Below are 12173 nucleotides of genomic sequence, written 5' to 3'. Positions count from 1 at the left end.
CAGGCAGGCAGGCAGGCAGGCAGGCAGGCAGGCAGGCAGGCAGGCAGGCAGGCAGGCAGGCAGGCAGGCAGGCAGGCAGGCAGGCAGGCAGGCAGGCAGGCAGGCAGGCAGGCAGGCAGGCAGGCAGGCAGGCAGGCAGGCAGGCAGGCAGGCAGGCAGGCAGGCAGGCAGGCAGGCAGGCAGGCAGGCAGGCAGGCAGGCAGGCAGGCAGGCAGGCAGGCAGGCAGGCAGGCAGGCAGGCAGGCAGGCAGGCAGGCAGGCAGGCAGGCAGGCAGGCAGGCAGGCAGGCAGGCAGGCAGGCAGGCAGGCAGGCAGGCAGGCAGGCAGGCAGGCAGGCAGGCAGGCAGGCAGGCAGGCAGGCAGGCAGGCAGGCAGGCAGGCAGGCAGGCAGGCAGGCAGGCAGGCAGGCAGGCAGGCAGGCAGGCAGGCAGGCAGGCAGGCAGGCAGGCAGGCAGGCAGGCAGGCAGGCAGGCAGGCAGGCAGGCAGGCAGGCAGGCAGGCAGGCAGGCAGGCAGGCAGGCAGGCAGGCAGGCAGGCAGGCAGGCAGGCAGGCAGGCAGGCAGGCAGGCAGGCAGGCAGGCAGGCAGGCAGGCAGGCAGGCAGGCAGGCAGGCAGGCAGGCAGGCAGGCAGGCAGGCAGGCAGGCAGGCAGGCAGGCAGGCAGGCAGGCAGGCAGGCAGGCAGGCAGGCAGGCAGGCAGGCAGGCAGGCAGGCAGGCAGGCAGGCAGGCAGGCAGGCAGGCAGGCAGGCAGGCAGGCAGGCAGGCAGGCAGGCAGGCAGGCAGGCAGGCAGGCAGGCAGGCAGGCAGGCAGGCAGGCAGGCAGGCAGGCAGGCAGGCAGGCAGGCAGGCAGGCAGGCAGGCAGGCAGGCAGGCAGGCAGGCAGGCAACTGTGTGTACACAGTTGATGTTGTAGGGTGTGTGGATGGAAGGTATAATTGTACACAGCAGGGCGAGTGGATAGTCTATCATTATTTTGGGAGGGACTCTGCTGTCCCGTCCTCAAACCTAATGCCTAATGTCTCCATGTCGGTGCAACACCAGGGAATCACACTCACAACCTCACGAGGAATGTGGATTTCTTTACTTTATCTGTTTATTTGGACGGGACAATCATATTCATGAACATTAGAACATGAACATCATGAAGAAACTTAGCGAAGATGCTAAGTCTCATCCACACAAAACATTTAAAAAAGGTATAGTGGTGTAGTAGTGGGGACACTAAGACACTTTTAGAATCTGATCTCAGGTCAGAATGGGTTAATAATGAAACTGTCAGGGTGTAATAGACATTTTTAGAATCTGATCTCAAGTCAGAATGGGTTAAACATCACACCGTCTCTCTTCCCTCTCATCCTCCTCGATGTTATGTTCACACGCACTGCTGCTCAAACCGGTTCAAATGTCAAGGATTGTGTTTTTGCCGTCGTGGACATCATAATAAATCAGTGCTATTGAAGACCCTTGGCCTTTACGTCTGCATGTGGATGTTTCTGTTGAATAAATATCGAACCAATGAAAAATATTAAAAAGCGCTTCAGACCAAAAACCTCCTAACTCCATGGGATCCTCAAACCACGTGACTCAAACTATAGAGATGTTGCTTTAGTTTATTTTTTATTTTTTATTCATTTTTGGAAAAGTTTATATTTTGGACATATATAGCTGGTGTCTGCCCGATACCACAATGCCACAACGATATACATTTTCAGATGGGCATTCCGTGGGCCAAATATAGCTATATAAATAATTAATATTCGGGGGTCCTTGACATGAAAAAGTCTGAGAAGAACCACTGCACTGGAACACCCATGCCGAGCCGAGCCAAGCCAAAACCGATGCAAGACTTGTAATCCTGCGTTGTGCCACCCAGATACACTCAGCCACAGCAACGTGTTCAATGTCCATCTGTGACCAGATTTGACTGAGGGGCTGCCATTGGACTTTTTGTAACTTTCTCTTTTCTTTTTTTCTCGTGTCATATTATGGAAGCAGGGAATCATAGCTTCAAATTGACATCGTTTGTTCAGTTTGACCCACCAGTTTTGAAGATATGTCTTGCAGAAAACAGCGGATTGAGAAAGCAGGCTTGGAAGGTTCACTGTGTCAATGTCAGACATGCCCTAGTATGTGAAGACTCTGCCTGTGCTGTTAACTAATTTTGGATACAAAAAAAAAAAAAAAAAAAAAAAATCCTCTGGTGAAAAGCTGGAGGTTGCACACTGGCAGCCTTCTGCAGTGATCTGGTTACATAATAATAATAACTAGAAAAAGTGCCCTTCTGGGCACAGGTCTCCACCAGGATAGGAATGTAGGACATTGCAGCTTGCCTTCATCTGGTGGTTGGATAAAAGGGCAAAAAAGTAAAACATCTGAAAGACCCGTTTCGTTGAATGGCTCTAGAGAGACTGTGTACCAATTTGCAAGATGTTTGGACAAAATCTGTAGGTGTACTGTGCAAAAACTTGTTTTGCACAAAGCGGCCTCCTGGTGGCGCTATAACAGGCCGTTCTGGAAATTTTGGGGCAGAGGTTCATCGTTGGCATCCAGGGAGTGTGTGTGCAAAAATTGGCATCGACCGGGTTAACGGTGCCGGAGATTAGCTGCTCACGGACACACACACGGGCGGACGGACACACGGACGGACGGAGTGCAAAACATACTCTCCCCCCATGCCTTCGGCCTGGTGGAGACAATAATAATATAACCTAAATGTATTTAGCTTAGCAGCCGCTTGAAATACACAACAGAGAGCTGCAATGCGCTTCAGTGGGGGAGTTTCCAATAGAGCGTTGCAGTCCTTTTTTTTTTCATGACGACGACAGGCCCAGGAAATAATTCCCCATGCATTTTTCCCATTTATTTAAAGATCTGTAAGCCTCGTACAAAGCCAACTCGAGTCGTGACAAATCATGACGACAAACACATTTTTTGGGGCCCTTACAAATAATTAGAAAGAAGAAAAAAAGAACAGGTTACAACCCTTTTTTGTTGTTGTTTTCCTTCTTTGTAATTATTTTTTTGGCCCAAAATATTGTGTGTTCTTTCATGATTTGTCACGATCCGAGTTGGCTTTGTTCGAGGCTTATAAGGTATTTTAAAAAAAATACTTTTTGAAATGTCTATGGGAAAAATGCATGGGGAATTATTTCCTGGGCCCTGGTGGTCTCGTCGTCATGAAAGGGGGCGGGAGTGCGACGCTCTATTGCACCAGTGGTGGAAAAAGTACACACAAGTATCTCAGAACTATACTCCGCTATAGTCCGGAATTCAACATGCACTTGAGTAGAAGTATTGGCAAGTATTGGTATCAAAATGTACTTGTACTCATCATGTAGAATGTCCCATTTCAAAATTTGTATAAACTTCTTTTGAAAATTAGCAGATCTACAGTACAAGGCTGAAGTGGTTAGTGTATGTTTTGCAATAATAATCCGAATCTACAAAGCAACTATAGTAACTAAACTTTTCAAATAAATGTAGTGGAGTAAAACTACAATTTCTGGATCAAAAAGTATAAGAGTAGAAGTAAAGGTATTGGAAATTGGAAATACTCAAGTAAAGTACAAATACCTCAAAATGAGTACTTAAGCATATGCAAATGGTGCATTTATATAGCGCCTTTTATCCGAGGCACTTAGTTGACATAGATTGTGCATTATGCATTCAGCCATTCACACACATTTACACACATCGATGGCAGAGGAAACCATGCAAGGCACCAACCTGCACATCAGGAGCAATTAGGGGTTCAGTGTCTTGCTCAAGGACACTTTGACACTAACTCTGGGGGAGCCCGGGTTCGAACTCCGGTCACTATACTACTGAGCTACTGCCGCCCCTCATGTACTTAGTTACTTTCCATGACTGCAATTGCACCATAACCCATTTTGATTCTATAAATGTCTTCTACATGCTGACAGTTATCTGAAAAAGCTAGTCGCTCTTACATTTTTCAGAAATAGCATGATCTACAAGCTCATAGCGCACCACTTGGTGGCGCGCTATGAGCTTGTAGATCATGGACTCCACGCCACGGCCAAATACATACATCAATTTTTAGCGTCCTTGGCTTGGAAAACGTTTGAGAACCTGCAGCTGTTTCTGTAAACCTCTGCCTCTAACGTAAACTTTGTCGCCACGACAACAGTGCATGGAGCCGCGCGACACGTCATGCGTTCGCTTTTTCAAGAGAGCAACATGTGCTAATGTTTTGCTACCGTGTCCCGTGCGTCTTCTGAGGAACAGGAATAATGCCACCCACAAACCACATCAAAGGAATTCCCCTGCATGAACCCTCTCCCCCCCCTCCTCCCTCTCTCTTTCTCTCTCTCTCTCTCTCTCTCCCCTCTCTCTCTCACTCTCTCTCTGTCTCTCCCTCCCCTCCCCTCTCTCTCTCTCTCTCTCTCTCTCTCTGTCTCTCCCCCTTCTCTCCCCCCCTTCTCTCTCTCTGTTTCTCTCTCTCTCTCTCCCCCTTTCTCTCTCTCTATCTCTCCCCACCTCTCTCTCCCCCTTCTCTCTCTCTCCACCTCTCTCTCTCTCCCCCTTCTCTCTCTCTCCCTCTCCCCCTCTCTCTCCCCGCTTCTCTCTCTCTCTCTCCCCCTGTCTCTCCCCCTCTCCCTCTGTCTCTCTCTCTCCCTCCCCCTGTCTCTCTGTCTCTCCCTCTGTCTCTCCCTCCCCCCTCTCCCCCTCTCTCTCTCTATCCCTCTCTCTGCCTCCCTCCCTCCATCCCCCCCTCCCCCCTTCAGGCCCGCTCCTCTACCTCTTGTATAGTTCCCACTGCACTCCAAAACAATGCTTCTCGAGAACATTTTCACATCGAGGAGGACCCTAGGAAATAAGAAGAAGAGTTTCCGTTGTTGTTCAAATCGGCATATTTTCACCCGAATGTTCGTTCCCGCGGAATAAGGCTGTGATTATAGGGCTATACATGTGGTTAAAAGTGGAACAGAAACCTAATAGGAAGTGGATACGGTTGTGATTTAGAGCAGTGTGTTTGACCACTCTGAATCACGGCACAAGTTGTACCGTCGTGCTGATCTGACGCCCGGAGGGCAAACTTCCACGTGTGGACAATCAAGAGTCTATTCTAGAATATCTTATGTCGTTAGTAGACCTGGCATCGGCTAAAGTTTCACGTGCCAAGTTCTTTTCACTATGAAACACAACACCCCAAAAAGTCCAACGTGTCTAAAAATGCACCACGTGTGATACAGTATGTATGCTATATAAAATGCACACATCATGGAGGTCTTAAAAGATCAAGCACATTCCTCTTAAATAAATTGGGTTTCTCGTGTTTGTGCTACGATCCCACGAGTCTATCCACAGAGTGAACAATAAGTCAGAGAATGGCCAAAACGCAATGTCTCACGATCCAAGTGCATTTTGATGTCTCAGCCGTTATGATTAATAAGGAGAAACTGCGAGTCAACCGAAGCCAGAGGCGCTTCCATCAAGCCCTGAGATTTGAGTGGTTACAGAATTGGGATCGACCGACCGACACAGAGACAGATTCATTTGTATGGAGAACGGAGGAGGGAGAGGCAGCTCTCTACACACAACACAAGCACAGACATATTGTATACTCTTGTCTCTGTCGTGCCGCGAGCGGCGTCAACAAGCTGCAGTGGCGTTGTGGTTAGAGTGTCCGCCCAGAGACCGGGAGGTCGGTGGTTCAATCCCCGGGCGAGTCACAGCGAGGACGATACAAACATGGCACCCGATGACGTCTACCTAGCACTGAGTCGGCAACAAGAGGCTCATGGACACTGTGGCAACGTTTACACCACAACGGTCTATAGCAGTGGTTTTCAAGGGTGCAGTACTTAGTTTAGACAGTTTTTGGTTTAGAGTCGGACTAGTCATTGGTTAGTCATTAGTCCTACAACTACAACCTCAAACCCTCACCCTAAACCTAACCTCCCACGGGGCAGCACACCTATAACCTAACCTTAACCCATGTCTAACCAATGACTAGTCTAAACTAAGTATGCACCCCGTTTTCAACGCTTTTCGTATCAAGGCCCATTATTATTTATTCAGCATTTGAGCCACGGACCACCATTTGATGAGATTCATAGTTTCTAATAATATTTTGTTATCGTTGGGTTTTGTTCACAATTCCTTGTTTGTATTGATGTTGGTACCATTAGGCAAAAGTTGATCAAAATAACAATGATTCTACACTCTAATTGTGTAGACTTCTTGTAAATTAAGTGATGCAGATGTTTAACAATAATGCAACGAGAGTTAAAGGTCCATTTGGTAACCACACTCCATCATTTAGATGGGGGACCACCTGGAACTCCCTCAAGGACCACTGCTTGAAAACCAACTGGTCTATAGAGAAAACAGAAACATAAAATATCTGCTGTGCCGTCCGTTTAGATGGCAAAGGCGGTATCGGGGGTTAAAAAGTGAAAACCGCTTCCAGAGTAGCCTCTGCGAAGAGAAAAGCCTGGTCACAACCTGAGGCAGAGAGGGAAAAAAGCCTGGTCACAACCTGAGGCAGAGAGAAAAAAGCCTGGTCACAACCTAAGACAGGTTGTAAAATCCTGCCACTTCCGTCGATACACTCTGCTGGGTAGGTCTTGCCAGAGTAATGGCTACTAATATGCTAGCGTCACATGTAGAGATTGGCCAATTTACAAGCTCACAATACGTCATTATGCGCTTGTAAATCTCTGTCGCATCATGAGGTGTTGAGTGTGTAGATTGGCGAAGCGGCATGTTTGACATTAGTTGTGTGTGTGTGCGTGCGAGTCTGTGTGTCTGATGCTAGAATTTCTGGAATCCATCTCTCTCTAGCTCCAACACACACATTTGATTATCTAAACTAGAAAAAGTGCCCTTCTGGGCACAGGTCTCCACCAGGTTATCCACAGATCCGTGCAGTTAGAGGTAAAAACACTTTTCGGCCAGTTATAGCGCCACCTTGAGGCTGAGTTGAAATTGTTCATGTGGCATTTCGTCCTCGGCCTAGTGGGAATGTGCGTGCACAATTTCACGGAAATCACGCGATGTGTTCATGATTTGCAGCATTTTGTTTGAAACTGAGCACTCCTGTGAACTTTGGAAGCCAATCTTAACCAATCAGGATGGAGTCTGAGAAATCTAAAAGACCCGTTTCGTTGAATGGCTCTAGAGAGACTGTGTACTAATTTGCGTGATGTTTGGACAAAATCTGTAGGTGTACTGTGAAAAAACTTGTTTTGCACAAAGCGGCCTCCTGGTGGCGCTATAACAGGCCGTTCTGGAAAGTTTGGGGCAGAGGTTCATCATTGGCATCCAGGGAGTGTGTGTGCAAAATTTGGCATCGACCGGGTTAACGGTGGCCGAGATTAGCTGTTCACGGACACACGGACGGACACACACACGGACGGACGGACACACGGACGGACGAAGTGCAAAACATACTCTCCCCACATGCCTTCGGCCTGGTGGAGACAATTAGAGCAGGTCCCCTGTGTGTGTGTGTGTGTGTGTGTGTGTGTGTGCGCGCGCGTGCCGTGCGTGCGTGTGGGCGGGCGTGCATGAGTGTGTTAGTTCAATATCTAGACAAAGTGAGAAGCAAATTAATCAGTGAGGTCGGAGCAGCTCCGCAGGCACATGCAACATAATAGGCTCTGGTCTGACAGCGCGTTGCGTGTTCGAGTCCCGTTCATGACGACCTTTGCTGCGTGTCTCTCCCTCACACTTTCCTGTCCATCTTCACTGATAACTATCAATGAAGGCAAAAAGCCAAAAAGAAAAATTGCATTCTGTCAATTTGTGGATAATCATAATGCAACCTGCACTTGGTGCACAAAACTTGACATCTTGTTCTAGTGCTGAACGCACACACGCACACGCGCTCCCACCAATAACAACAAGGACGAAGAGAGCCTTTGCCTGTTCCTTGCACTTCCATCCCAGCAGTGTTGTTTTTCACAGCAAATTTTCACATGGAGATCTCTGTATCTGCCGGTCTGCCTTTATCTGAAGAGTGCAAACTGACTGTGAGTGGTTAAGTAATCAATTTGCAGGTGTGGGGTTGCCATAGCAATCAAATGGCTGAGGCAAAGTCTGGAAATTGTACAGGTGAGGGGAATTTGGCTCATTAGGCCCACTGGCAGAGCCTGACCAGAGCCTTATGTGGTTGTTCTGGAGAACCGTGGGTCCGACCGACTCGATACCGGGCACTGCACTCCCTGCGGGTGGGTGGAACGTGTGTGTCGAATTTGAATTCGGTGGGGCAAACGGTTCTCGAGATATTTGCATTACAACCATGCACATGCACGCACAGAGACGTGGCACATTTATAGTAGTATTTATACTTAGTCACCATGGCGTAGTTTTCATTTCCTTTTTATTCAGTTTTCCCCAGTGGAAAAAAAGGTAGTCGACGAACATTTTTCGTCATAGTATCAGTCAATGACATCAACACTGGCTGTCACTACTACAAAAGCACGAGCGGCGAGGACCCGTCTTCCTTCCTTATCAACAACATGCGTCGTCTCCATTCATTACCCCCCCCCCCCCCCCCCCCCACACACACACACACACACACACACACACACACACACACACACAGTACGCTGTCTGACGACGCCTTTTGAAGCGTCGTCTTCAATCAAAAGGCGTATTTTCTTTTATGGACGGCGCGCGCGGCGCAAAGAGAACATTTAATTTATGCCCTCATGTGTACCCACTCTAGATACCGACCGACCGAGCACTCACTCATTTGAACGCCCTTCTTTCCTCAGATCTCGTTTGATGTGTCTTTGTCGAATAATTTCACACGACGTGCCGAGAAGAAGAAGCGAGCGGCGGTGTCGGGAAGGTCTTTGGGGTTTTGGTGTTCATCTTAGTTGGACTTCCAAGTTGACATCTTTATGGAGAAAGGCTCTGAGAAACAGCCAGGGCTTTTTTTTCGTGGGCTGCAGACAAATCAATAGCTTTTCTTGTTTTTTTCTTTCTTCTTTGAGCCCGCGCGTCCTACGCGGCAGTGTGTACGATAGCTTTAATGGCTTTTTAATTCGGTCTTAATGGATTTTTAAATGTCTTTCCAAATACGCCACGCTTGACAAATGGGTTTCCTAGCTGACACACACACACACACACACACAAACACACACACACGGAGACATCAAAGTGAATGGCCCCGCAATGCAAAGTTCATACCCCTGTCTAGATAAAGATCCTCAGATCTGTTTCATGCTTGTTGTCGGTTTCGTTAAGCCTTGTGTCAGATCCTTATTTATGAATCAGAGCCCCGACCGATTTAGTAATATTGTTCCTGCTGTTCTACATACTCCGCTATACAAATAAACCTGCCTGAAACTACCTTGCCGTATAAGGGTCCATTTGATTTCATTTTACACTCTCAAGAGCTAATAAGGGTCCATATGGTTAGCAACTGATCCATCGTTAAAGGGAAACTCATATGTTAATGATGTTTAGAAGATTTAGAACGCTTTCCTGGGGGTTTTCTTATGTGTGTAATATGTGGTTTTAGATATTTTAGATTTTAGCAGTGAGCCCAGTGTCTCTGATATCATGGGCTCACTTACTTCCTGGACTACATGCTGTCTCAGTAAGACAACCCTCTCACTATACACAAGGAGCAGTGCACCAAAGCATTATGGGAATTGTAGTCAAGGATGTAAGTGAGCCCAGTGTCCATGACATCAGAGACACTGGGCTCACTGCTAACATCTAAAATATCTAAAACCACATATTACACACATAAAGACCCCCAGGAAAGTGTCCCTTTAACTGTCCTCCTCAAGGCCCACCGGTGGTCCACGGACCACTGGTTGAAAACCACTGCTCTATATAGGATCGACATCTGTCCCAAAAAAAACCCCGACGGCGTTCGGCTCAGATGGATCCAGTTTAATTAATGCACAGGAAGTGACCTTTGACCCTGAGGCATTAAACTCTCCCCTAGAGAGGTCTGCTCCGACACGGAGGAATGCAGGAAGCACGTTTTACCCAGAGTCCTCTCTGTGTGTGCGTGTGTGTGTGTGTGTGTGTGTGTGTGTGTGTGTGTGTGTGTGTGTGTGTGTGTGTGTGTGTGCGTGCATGTGAAAGGACAAAGTATATCTATGCTGTGGTTCTCCAACATTTGCACGTAAAGTAAAAACCCCAATTTCTCCATTTGTCAGCCTTCTGATTGGTCCCTGACTGACCAACCAGCAGGCTCTGTCTGCCTTGTTCCTCCCTGGTTCCGCCTTGTTTATGTTGAATTTGCTAAAACAATTTTTGGAAAGAAAAGAAAAAGAAAAACTAAAAACAAAACGTGATATGTCGAGTCACCAACCATGCTGCACCTGTGATTTAGTGTAAAATAACAATAGAATGCACAGAATATCAATACGAAGCAACTGAAAAAAACCTTATTTCAATGGTAGTGGATGGAGAGAGAGGGTTCTTGTCCAACCACGAAACGGCAACCAATGGCTGCGAAGAGGGGCACAGCCATGGGCGGGACTTGACAAAGGGTGATCTCAGACTCCCATTTCAAAATGTTTTGTCCCCCGCCATTCAAATCTTTTCAAGATTATTACAATGCTTCTTAATTCTTCTTAAATGTTTCCAAAAGTAGCAGATGTATAATAAGCTCTCAACGCCACATGTCGATTGGCCAAGTTGTTTTATTGCCCAAGATCGATTCCCGAGCCTGGCGACCATTGCTCTTATCTCTGCATCCCAAACAATATATATACATATGTACGTATGTATTGTACATCAGTGTTGTTTTTGGCAGGACATTTCTATTTTAGTTTTAGTCATGGTCTCTTGCATAGCTTCCATTTAGTTTTAGTCACATTTTAGTCACCCGGAATGTTTTAGTGTTAGTCGACTAAATCTACAGTTGATTTAGTCGACTAAAATGCATTTTGGCGGGCCTGGATGCCGTCATAATGGCTGTTTTTACACTCGTCTTGAGCTTGTAGATCTGCTATTTTCAGCATGCAACCAATTGTAAAATGACTTACGGGTGGGTATACTGGATCTCTTGTCCACTAGTCCCTTCCTAACATTTTAGTCTAGTTTTTATTTGTTGACGAAATTGTCAATACTAGACCTGTACGTGCCCGTCGGCCATTGGCCTAATTGAGAAAAATGCAAATTGGGAACTTGATAGTTAGTTAGTTTAGTCTTGTCAAAATATTTAGTTTTAGTCATCGTAGCTTAGTTTTTATTTAGTTTCCATGTAGTTTGTCAGTGGAAAAAGGTAGTCGACGAACATCTTTTGTCTTAGTTTTAGTCAACGAAATCAACACTGATGTACATTATGTACATATATATCCCTACAAAGACGGCACAAAGTCTTTTGGGTCATGTCATACATAATAATATAATATAGATAATAATCCTCCAGCTTGTATAAGATCGTGATTTCCTCTACTTTTGTGCAACACCGTCCGTTAAGACGACAAACAACTGCAAAATATAGGGCGTTTGCATCTAAAAAAAAAACTGAACTTATGCGGGAGGGAGATTCATGCTAGCTCTCTCTGCCCCGGCGACAACAGCAATGACATGTGCATTCATTGCACAGTAAAAGAGAGGTTCCCCCATAGCTGTGGCCTAATGAGCACTAGCTGGCCCCATTGGTGCTGCTCGCCATAAGCACGAGGGAACAATGGAGCGTGCGTGTGCGTGCGTGCGTGCGTGTGTGTGTGTGTGAGCGCTCTGTCAGAGCGTATAATGAAGACAACATTAAAGCGTCAGTATTGCACTGTACTGACGGCGTATTGGACTGTTTGAGGTTATAATGAAGTCAAGTCAGACGATGTAATGGCAATGACAATGGAAAGGGACAAAAGAACCGCAACAAACAAACAAACACAGTATCATAACAATAACACGGTTGTCATGTCTCTATTGTTAACTGTAATATATTGCGGCGCCTTTTTCCAATTTAATCTTAAACTATTAAACTGTGTGCATTTTACCTTGGTATGAAGTTTATACTATAAACTTTCATGAGGCAGTATTTCGATGTTTTGCATTAATTTGGTGTAAACTTTGTGACAAGATCGAGGCAGCAATTTCTTAGAACGAAATTGGATTAAAGTTAGTTTCTCTGTTTATATGAACAGTCGAGGTACGTCCCCCCCTCTCTCTCTCTGATGTGTGTGAAGACAGGAAAGTGTGTGTGTGGGGGGGGGGGGGGTTAG

The 12173-nt window shown here is 46.7% G+C and overlaps 1 protein-coding gene across 1 annotated transcript in view; it reads right to left on the bottom strand.

Moving 5' to 3' along the window:
• The window catches only part of reck (reversion-inducing-cysteine-rich protein with kazal motifs), a 95845-nt gene that overhangs the window by 65065 nt on the left and 18607 nt on the right, over positions 1-12173 (bottom strand). The window lies entirely within an intron of this gene.

Source organism: Protomyctophum parallelum (assembly GCF_964188405.1).
Source record: "Protomyctophum parallelum genome assembly, chromosome: 12".
NCBI classification, from domain to species: domain Eukaryota; kingdom Metazoa; phylum Chordata; class Actinopteri; order Myctophiformes; family Myctophidae; genus Protomyctophum; species Protomyctophum parallelum.
This window is presented reverse-complemented; position numbering and strand designations above follow the sequence as displayed.